The sequence below is a fragment of the Oncorhynchus tshawytscha genome, unplaced genomic scaffold (assembly GCF_018296145.1).
Source record: "Oncorhynchus tshawytscha isolate Ot180627B unplaced genomic scaffold, Otsh_v2.0 Un_contig_4168_pilon_pilon, whole genome shotgun sequence".
Classification (NCBI taxonomy): Eukaryota; Metazoa; Chordata; class Actinopteri; order Salmoniformes; family Salmonidae; genus Oncorhynchus; species Oncorhynchus tshawytscha.
Genome location: NW_024607713.1, coordinates 27048 through 34048, shown reverse-complemented (window position 1 = coordinate 34048; position 7001 = coordinate 27048). Strand labels below are relative to the sequence as shown.

Here is a 7001-nt window from a genome sequence, read left to right as displayed (position 1 = left end):
CTTGGGGGTTGGCTGGCAGGTGACTGGGGTTGGGTTGGCTGGCAGGTGACTGGGGTTGGGTTGGCAGGTGACTGGGGTTGGGTTGGCTGGCAGGTGACTGGGGTTGGGTGGCTGGGTGACTGGGGTTGGGTTGGCTGGCAGGTGACTGGGGTTGGGTTGGCTGGTAGGTGACTGGGGTTGGGTTGGCTGGCAGGTGACTGGGGTTGGGTTAGTTGGGTTGGTTGGCAGGTGACTGGTGTTGAGTTGGGGTTGGGTTGGCTGTCAGGTGACTTGGGGTTGGGTTGGCTGGCAGGTGACTTGGGGTTGGGTTGGCTGGCAGGTGACTGGGGTTGGGGTTGGCTGGCAGGTGACTGGGGTTGAGTTGGGTTGGCGGGGTGACGGGTTGAGCTGGGTTGGCTGGCAGGTGACTGGGGTTGAGTTGGGTTGGCTGGCAGGTGACTGGGGTTGGGTTGGCTGGCAGGTGACTGGGGTTGGGTTGGGTTGGCTGGCAGGTGACTGGGGTTGGGCTGGCTGGCAGGTGACTGGGGTTGGGTTGGGTTGGCTGGCAGGTGACTGGGGTTGGGTTGGGTTGGCTGGCAGGTGACTGGGGTTGGGTTGGGTTGGCTGGCAGGTGACTGGGGTTGGGTTGGGTTGGCTGGCAGGTGACTGGGGTTGGGTTGGGTTGGCTGGCAGGTGACTGGGGTTTGGGTTGGCTGGCAGGTGACCCAATGGGGTGACCCATATTGGTGTGGCTGGCGGGTGACAGGGGTGGGCTGACCCCATGGCAGGTGACCCACCATGGGGTGGTCCTGACCCATGTTGAGTGTGTCCCTACCATGTGATTGGCTGGTCCTGACCCATATTGAGTGTGTCCCACCATGTGATTGGCTGGTCCTGACCCATGTTGAGTGTGTCCCACCATGTGATTGGCTGGTCCTGACCCATGTTAAGTGTGTCCATGTGATTGGCTGGTCCTGACCCATATTGAGTGTGTCCCACCATGTGATTGGCTGGTCCTGACCCATATTGAGTGTGTCCCACCATGTGATTGGCTGGTCCTGACCCATATTGAGTGTATCCCACCATGTGATTGGCTGTATTCTCTGTTTGTCCAGGATGACGTGCAGGAAAGCCACCGACCCGGTAGACTGGTCTCCTCTCTGGTTCTTTGGCCTGCTCACTCTGCTGAAGCAGTTCCACTCCAGATACACAGAGCAGTTCCTGGCTCTCATTGGGCAATTCATACGCTCCATCATGGAACAGTGCACCAGGTACGATTGATTGATTTGTTGATTGATTGATTTGATTGTTTGATTGATTTGTTGATGTGTTGATTGGATGTTGTTGATTGGTGATTGATTGTTGATTTGTTGATGATGATTTGTTGAGTGATTGATTTGTTGATTGATTTGTTGATTTGTTGAGTGATTGATTTGTTGATGATTGTTGATTGATTTGTTTGATTGATTGTTGATTGATTTGTTGAGTGATTGATTTGTTGATTTGATTGATTGTTGATTTGATTGATTGATGTTGATTTGTTGAGTTTGATTGATTGATTTGTTGATTGATTGATTTATCGATTTGTTGATTGATTTGATTTATCATTTTGTTGATTTGATTGATTTGCCAGTTTAAAAACATCCCATATACACATTAATTTTAAGAGCGTAACAGTGATATCACAGTAAAGTCAGGTGTATTTATATATAACACATGCAGTGCTAGTGAACGTTGCCCAAGGCTGCTATTTCAAACAGCTCTTTTTTGCAACAAACAAATGTTAATCTCCAGATCTAATCTTTATAAATACAATTTGAATGCAAAAAAAATGAAGTACATTTTGTGGATCACTGTGTTATTATATGTGTATTATATTCTGCTGCAAATTGAATGAAATGTAGATTTTGGGTAAATAATTATTTTCCAGTCAGAAGATCCCGGACATGCCGTCCGATGTGGTGGGAGCTCTGATGTTTCTGGAGGATTACGTACGCTACACCAAACTGCCTCGCAAGGTAGGATTAGATTAGATTAGGATTGGGTTAGGATTGGATTAGGATTAGGATTATATTAGGATTACATTAGGATTAGATTAGGATTATATTAAAGATTAGGATTGGGTTAGGATTTGGATTCGGATTGGATTCGGATTTGGGATTAGGATTAGGGATTAGGATTGGGATTAGGATTAGATTAGATTAGGATTGGGTTAGACTAGGATTGGATTAGATTAGATTAGATTGGGTTAGGGATTGGATTAGGATCACATTAGGATTAGATTAGGATTGGGTTAGGATTGGGTTAGAATTTGGATTAGGATTGGATTAGGATTAGATTTGGATTGGATTAGGATTGGGATTAGGATTGGGATTAGATTAGGATTAAATTAGGATATGCAACACCCATGAAAAACAATACTATAGATATTTATCTGGATATTACATTTTACAACAATAATCTGTTGTTTTTCTGTCTTTAAAGGTGGCCGAGGCCCACGTGCCAAGTTTCATCTTTGATGAGTTCAGGACAGTCCTTAAGATCTGGTAAAGGCCTACATTTCAGGACAGTCCTGTCTAGACAGGACAGTCCTGTGAAGATAAAAGGCTGAGTTCAGGACAGTCCTGTGAAGATCTAGATAAAGGCCTCGAGTTCAACAGTCCTGTGAAGATCTAGATAAAGGCCCAGTTCAGGACAGTCCTGTGAAGATCTTAAAGGCCTCGAGTTCAGGACAGTCCTGTGAAGATCTAGATAAAGGCCTCGGAGTTCAGACAGTCCTGTGAAGATCTGGATAAAGGCCTCGAGTTCAGGACAGTCCTGTGAAGATCTGGATAAAGGCCTCTTGGTTTAACTTTCTGTTGATTCATTCATCTTGACTTTAATTAATCTCTTGGTTACGTAATGACCTTTAATGTGCTAATGCTTTAGTAACACTGTAAATAGTTGAATGGTTTTTAATAACATCATGTGTTACCAGCTTTGGTATAATGTCACTGTGTAATATGTCATTAATTAAATACAAAAGAGGCTTTGAATAAATATAATGGTATATAATTTTGTTGATTTTTTTTTTAATATATATTTTTATTTTATATAACAGAACTTTTTAAAAAACAGTTTAAAATCCAAGCAATTTACAGTAGTTTTTGGTGTCTTTTATTTTGAAGAAATGTCTGGCTGACTTCCTCCCTCTTCAATGAGACTGGATTCATTGGTCCAGATCCTGTCCGACTACATGAGCAGATGTTGCATCGACCATCAACCAATGGTTGCGTGCCACGTCATAAACTGTGCCGCCTGGCCATCATAAACCACATTGCTATATCATATAATGTGGATCCTAATAGTTTCCTCATCATACTAGAGCTGGTGTGACATTCTGTATAATCTCTAAATAAATCCTTCAATAGCATCAACCTATTTCATGTTACAAAAAACAGGCAAAATGTTGACAAAACTAGAAGACATCACCAGCATGTCAAGTGGAAGCTTAGCTCCCAGTCTCTCCCGTTTTTAATTCAACACAGGTCGCTTGGACCGTGGTGTTCTCAGTCCTTTCTCTCGTCTCCTGATTGAGATGCTGAACACAGGAATAAAACCACGAGGGGGAATGATTGGTATCTACTCCGATGCCCAATGTTAATCTGTTCAACATGACAACATGGTAACTAATACCTATATATAACTAATACATGTGGTGTCGTTACCTGAGTTTTAGACAAAGCAGTAATCTAAGTCCCCTGACTTGGTGTCCAGTATATGTGGGTACAGGGGTTACCTGACTTGGTATCCAGTGTCTAAGTCTCCCTGACTTGGTGTCTGTGTGGGTATCAGGTGTACAATTAGGTAGGGTACAGGGGTTACCTGACTTGGTATCAGGTGTCTGTGTGGGTATAGGGGTTACTGACTTGGTATCAGGTATCTGTGTGGGTACAGGGGTTACCTGACTTGGTATCCAGTGTCTGTGTGGGTACAGGGGTTAACTGACTTGGTGTCAGGTGTCTGAGTGGGTACAGGGGTTACCTGACTTGGTATCAGGTGTCTGTGTGGGTATTGGGGTTACCTGACTTGGTATCCAGTGTCTGTGTGGGTATAGGGGTTAACTGACTTGGTGTCAGGTGTCTGAGTGGGTACAGGGGTTAACTGACTTGGTATCAGGTGTCTGTGTGGGTATAGGGTTACCTGACTTGGTGTCAGGTATCTGTGTGGGTACAGGGTTAACTGACTTGGTATCAGGTGTCTGTGTGGGTATTGGGGTTACCTGACTTGGTATCAGGTGTCTGTGTGGGTATAGGGGTTACCTGACTTGGTATCAGGTGTCTGTGTGGGTGTAGGGGTTAACTGACTTGGTGTCCAGTGTCTGTATGGGTACAGGGGTTACCTGACTTGGTATCAGGTGTCTGTGTGGGTGTAGGGGTTACCTGACTTGGTATCAGGTATCTGTGTGGGTACAGGGGTTACCTGACTTGGTATCAGGTGTCTGTGTGGGTATAGGGGTTACCTGACTTGGTATCAGGTGTCTGTGTGGGTATAGGGGTTAACTGACTTGGTGTCTGTGTGGGTATAGGGGTTACCTGACTTGGTATCAGGTGTCTGTGTGGGTATAGGGTTACCTGACTTGGTATCAGGTGTCTGTGTGGGTATAGGGGTTACCTGACTTGGTATCAGGTATATGTGTGGGTATAGGGTTACCTGACTTGGTATCAGGTGTCTGTGTGGGTATAGGGGTTACCTGACTTGGTATCAAGTGTCTGTGTGGGTATAGGGGTTACCTGACTTGGTGTCCAGTGTCTGTGTGGGTACAGGGGTTAACTGACTTGGTATCCAGTGTCTGTGTGGGTATAGGGGTTAACTGACTTGGTGTCCAGTGTCTGTGTGGGTATTGGGGTTACCTGACTTGGTGTCCAGTGTCTGTGTGGGTACAGGGGTTAACTGACTTGGTGTCCAGTGTCTGTGTGGGTACAGGGGGTTAACTGACTTGGTGTCCAGTGTCTGTGTGGGTACAGGGGTTACCTGACTTGGTGTCCAGTGTCTGTGTGGGTACAGGGTTACCTGACTTGGTGTCCAGTGTCTGTGTGGGTACAGGGGTTACCTGACTTGGTGTCAGGTGTCTGTGTGGGTATTGGGGTTACCTGACTTGGTGTCCAGTGTCTGTGTGGGTACAGGGGTTACCTGACTTGGTGTCCAGTGTCTGTGTGGGTACAGGGGTTAACTGACTTGGTGTCCAGTGTCTGTGTGGGTACAGGGGTTAACTGACTTGGTGTCCAGTGTCTGTGTGGGTATTGGGGTTACCTGACTTGGTGTCCAGTGTCTGTGTGGGTACAGGGGTTACCTGACTTGGTGTCCAGTGTCTGTGTGGGTACAGGGGTTACCTGACTGGTGTCCAGTGTCTGTGTGGGTACAGAGGTTAACTGACTTGGTGTCCAGTGTCTGTGTGGGTACAGGGGTTACCTGACTTGGTGTCCAGTGTCTGTGTGGGTACAGGGGTTAACTGACTTGGTGTCCAGTGTCTGTGTGGGTACAGGGGTTAACTGACTTGGTATCCAGTGTCTGTGTGGGTACAGGGGTTAACTGACTTGGTGTCCAGTGTCTGTGTGGGTACAGGGGTTAACTGACTTGGTGTCCAGTGTCTGTGTGGGTACAGGGGTTAACTGACTTGGTGTCCAGTGTCTGTGTGGGTACAGGGGTTAACTGACTTGGTGTCCAGTGTCTGTGTGGGTACAGGGTTAACTGACTTGGTGTCCAGTGTCTGTGTGGGTACAGGGGTTAACTGACTTGGTGTCCAGTGTCTGTGTGGGTACAGGGGTTACCTGACTTGGTGTCCAGTGTCTGTGTGGGTACAGGGGTTAACTGACTTGGTGTCCAGTGTCTGTGTGGGTACAGGGGTTAACTGACTTGGTGTCCAGTGTCTGTGTGGGTACAGGGGTTAACTGACTTGGTGTCCAGTGTCTGTGTGGGTACAGGGGTTAACTGACTTGGTGTCCAGTGTCTGTGTGGGTACAGGGGTTAACTGACTTGGTGTCCAGTGTCTGTGTGGGTACAGGGGTTAACTGACTTGGTGTCCAGTGTCTGTGTGGGTACAGGGGTTAACTGACTTGGTGTCCAGTGTCTGTGTGGGTACAGGGGTTAACTGACTTGGTGTCCAGTGTCTGTGTGGGTACAGGGTTAACTGACTTGGTGTCCAGTGTCTGTGTGGGTACAGGGTTAACTGACTTGGTGTCCAGTGTCTGTGTGGGTACAGGGGTTAACTGACTTGGTGTCCAGTGTCTGTGTGGGTACAGGGGTTAACTGACTTGGTGTCCAGTGTCTGTGTGGGTACAGGGGTTAACTGACTTGGTGTCCAGTGTCTGTGTGGGTACAGGGGTTAACTGACTTGGTGTCCAGTGTCTGTGTGGGTACAGGGGTTAACTGACTTGGTGTCCAGTGTCTGTGTGGGTACAGGGGTTAACTGACTTGGTGTCCAGTGTCTGTGTGGGTACAGGGGTTAACTGACTTGGTGTCCAGTGTCTGTGTGGGTACAGGGGTTAACTGACTTGGTGTCCAGTGTCTGTGTGGGTACAGAGGTTAACTGACTTGGTGTCCAGTGTCTGTGTGGGTACAGGGGTTAACTGACTTGGTGTCCAGTGTCTGTGTGGGTACAGGGGTTAACTGACTTGGTGTCCAGTGTCTGTGTGGGTACAGGGGTTACCTGACTTGGTGTCCAGTGTCTGTGTGGGTACAGAGGTTAACTGACTTGGTGTCCAGTGTCTGTGTGGGTACAGGGGTTAACTGACTTGGTGTCCAGTGTCTGTGTGGGTACAGAGGTTAACTGACTTGGTGTCCAGTGTCTGTGTGGGTACAGAGGTTTCCTCTATATGCTGTATAGTGACATCATGTATAGATATACCATTTCTAGAAGTCATATTTCTCATCTTAATGATACATTATGTATAGATATACAATTTCTAGAAGTCATATTCCTCATCTAATCTTGACATATTATGAGTTGAGATTTGGAAGGATGGCCTCGAGATTAGACCACA

General features: G+C 46.9%; 1 long non-coding RNA gene across 1 annotated transcript; it reads left to right on the top strand.

Annotated features, from left to right (window-relative positions):
- The first annotated feature begins 1135 nt into the window (after positions 1-1135).
- On the top strand, positions 1136-2513 carry LOC121842828. The gene is made up of 3 exons (XR_006081329.1): positions 1136-1250; positions 1910-1997; positions 2464-2513. It is a non-coding gene; the product is annotated as an uncharacterized LOC121842828 (long non-coding RNA).
- Positions 2514-7001: the final 4488 nt, after the last annotated feature.